The following is a 3,494-nucleotide window of genomic DNA, read 5'->3' as shown; positions in this document are numbered from 1 at the left end:
TTTACAAACTCATTTGCCCAACAATCATTTTCTTCACTGACTTTTGGCTTTTTTGCCAAACTTTCCTCGCTTTCACTTAGAAGCCATTTCAACAAAAACCTTTCCATGGAAGATTATTTCTTCCTCCCTTTCAGAACGTTTGGCAGGCTATCTATTGGAGGGTGACGGAAGCTCATGATTCAAATATTCGCTTGTGGCTTTAATGCAAAAATCCCACGAGCCACTGCTCATCTCTCAAATTGCTCGCAATGTAAAGTGCTCATGTGTCAAGGTACCACTGTAAATAAATTTTATTTATTTATTTTTATTTTTTAATATTTTGGACAGAAATAGAGAGGAGAATCAGAAAGAGGTACGGATGGGGACAGACAGGAAAGGAGAGAGATGAGAAGCATCAATTCTTCATTGCAGCACCTTAGTTGTTCATTGATTGCTTTCTCATATGTGCCTTGAGTGGAGGGCTGTTAGGTTAAAGCTGCGGTGGCCAGTCCACTGGGAAAGGGGAAAGCCTCCTTTCAGCTTCTCTTGGCACCTGGCAGGTCGATATAAACTCTCGACTAGGTCTGACCTGGAGGGAACTCCAGGTTTGTACTGCCTTATCCTGTATGAGATAGCTGACAGGCTAGATCCCTTCCTGGGTTTATGGGTGGGCACCTGGGAGAGCCAAACTGAAAACACAAGGCTGGTGTATTCCAAAAGGATTATTTAAAATGCTTCGGTACAAGTGTGCCCAGATGGAACCAAACGCCATATTAGCCCCGGGGTGGGTTGAAGAAAGGTATTTATACTTTACGTAGGAGTCTTGGAAAAAGCGGCTGACGTCATTGCCTCTATAAGAACAAAGTAATATTTTTTTTGTTTGTGGATTGGAGAGATGCCACAGTTTCTCCAAATTGTTTATTTCCCCGGCTCAACTGTCTAAAGGAGGCCTGTGCTAGTTCAAAAGGTCCCAGGTCAGCCAGGCATGCCGAGGCTTCAAGCAAACCAGTCCCCCTTCCTCCCACTGGTTTGCACTGCCCCTGGTGGGGGGGGGGGGAGCTGATCCCTTAGTAGACTGCTTATCAGAAGACAGTGCCCAATGTGGGGCCTGTAGCTAGGCTTTTATAAACACTTATTGTGATTTAAACTCCTCTAATTGTCAGGTCCCTTTCCCTGACTTGCAAAAATAAACTGTTTGTTATATTTATAAGTGAAGGCCAGGAAGCCATTAAACGAGAGAATATAGCAAGCCAATTAACTACAACCTCACAGTGAGGGGAGGAAAATGTGCTGCATTGAGCTGGCTAATTTGGGTGAGGAGAATTTTAGTTTTAAAGGGGGCTCTAGTTTTAAAAGCTGCTCTGAGCCTGACCAGGCAGTGGCGCAGTGCATAGAGCGTCGGACTGGGATGCCAAGGACCCAGGTTCGAGACCTCGAGGTCCCCAGCTTGAGCACAAGCTCATCTGGTTTGAGCAAAAAAAAGCTCACCAGCTTGGACCCAAGGTCGCTGGCCCCAGCAAGGGGTTACTCGGTCTGCTGAAGGCCCACGGTCAAGGCACATATGAGAAAGCAATCAATGAACAACTAAGGTGTTGCAATGCACAGTGAGAAAGTGATGATTGACTGCTTCTCATCTCTCCATTCCTGTCTGTCTGTCCCTGTCTATCCCTCTCTCTGATTCTCTCTCTGTCTCTGAAAAAAAAAAAAAAAAAAAAAAAAGCTGCTCTGAACCCAAACCTTACAGGGGTTACAGGCTACAGCAGAGGAAGTGATCCCTTGCTCAAGCCAGTGACCTTGGGCTCAAACCAGTGACCTTGGGCTTCAAGCCAGCGACCTTTGGGTTCAAGCCAGCGACTATGGGGTCATGTCTATGATCCCATGCTCAAGCCGGCGACCCCTCGCTCAAGCTGGTGGGCCTGTGCTCAAGCCGGCGACCTCGGGGTTTTATTTTTTTTATTATTTTTATTTTTCTGAAGTTGGAAATGGAGAGGCAGTCAGACAGACTCCTGCATGCGCCCAACCAGGATCCACCCAGCATGCCCACCAGGGGGCGATGCTCTGCCCATCTGGGACGTTGCTCTGTTGCAACCAGAGCCATTCTAGCGCCTGAGGCAGAAGCCACAGAGCCATCCTCAGCACCCGGGCCAACTTTGCTCCAATGGAGCCTTGGCTGTGGGAGGGGAAGAGAGAGACAGAGAGGAAGGAGAGGGGGAGGGGTGGAGAAGCAGATGGGTGCTTCTCCTGTGTGCCCTGGCCGGGAATCGAACCCAGGACGTCCTGCATGCCAGGCCAATGCTCTACCACTGAGCCAACCGGCCAGGGCTGACCTCGGAGTTTTAAATCTGGGTTCTCCACATCACAGTCCAATGCTCTATCCACTGTACCACCGCCTAGTCAGGCAATAAATAAATTTAAAAATAAATAAATAAATAAACCTTGTGCAAAAGAGGAGGTGGTGTGGTATCGCCATTTTTTGCAAGGCTTCCGACAGCACAATGTTGGGACAGAGCATTCGGAAGTTCACAACCTCTGTGGTCCGTAGGAGCCACTATGAGGAGGGCCCAGGGAAGAATTTGCCATTTGCAGTGGAAAACAAGTGGCGGTTACTAGCCATGATGACCCTGTTCTTTGGGTCTGGGTTTGCTGCACCTTTCTTCATAGTAAGACACCAACTGCTTAAAAAATAAGGATGTTTTCATTAATTCGTGAAACAGATAAGAAGAGGATCATTTTGAGAGGTGCAGTCTCTTTGAAAAATGGATTAAACTGTTGAACTCAACATATTAGATGTGTTTGTAAATAAACTTAATGGCATGAAAAAAAAATAAACCATTGAATTTAATACTTTTAAAGGGTAAACTTCGTATTATGTAAATTATGTCTCAATAAAACTATTAAAAAAAGAATACAGGGAGATCTAGGATACTGTTCACCCCACTCCACCAGTGGGAACATCCTGTATGAATACAGTACATTATCACAACTGGAAAATTAACATCAATACAATGGACAGCCTGACCAGGCATTGGCGCAGTGGATAAAGCATCAGACTGGGATGCAAAGGACTGAGGTTCAAATCCCCAAGGTTACCAGCTTGAGCGTGGGCTTATTCGGCTTGAGTGCATGCTCACCAGCTTGAGCACAGGGTCGCTGGCTTGAGCATGGGATCACAGACAGGTCACTGGCTTGAGCCCTAGGTTGCTGGCTTGAGCAAGGGGTTACTCACTCTGCTGTAGCCCCCTGGTCAAGGCACATATGAGAAAGCAATCAACAAACAACTAAGATGCCACAATGAAGAATTGATTCTTTTTTTTTTCTTTATTATTATTTTTGTGTGTGTGTATTTTTCTGAAGTTGGAAACAGGGAGACAGTCAGACAGACTCCTGCATGTGCCCGACCGGGATCCACCCGGCATGCCCACCAGGGGGCGATGCTCTGCCCATCTGGGGCGTTGCTCTGTTGCAACCAGAGCCATTCTAGCGTCTGAGGCACAGGCCATGGAGCTGTCCTCAGC

At 46.9% G+C, this 3,494-nt stretch overlaps 1 pseudogene; it reads left to right on the top strand.

Moving 5' to 3' along the window:
* The first annotated feature begins 2,423 nt into the window (after window positions 1-2,423).
* On the top strand, window positions 2,424-2,808 carry LOC136389271 (cytochrome c oxidase subunit 7C, mitochondrial pseudogene; annotated as a pseudogene).
* The last annotated feature ends 686 nt before the right edge of the window (window positions 2,809-3,494 follow it).

The sequence above is a fragment of the Saccopteryx leptura genome, chromosome 1 (assembly GCF_036850995.1).
Source record: "Saccopteryx leptura isolate mSacLep1 chromosome 1, mSacLep1_pri_phased_curated, whole genome shotgun sequence".
NCBI lineage: Eukaryota > Metazoa > Chordata > Mammalia > Chiroptera > Emballonuridae > Saccopteryx > Saccopteryx leptura.
This window is presented reverse-complemented; position numbering and strand designations above follow the sequence as displayed.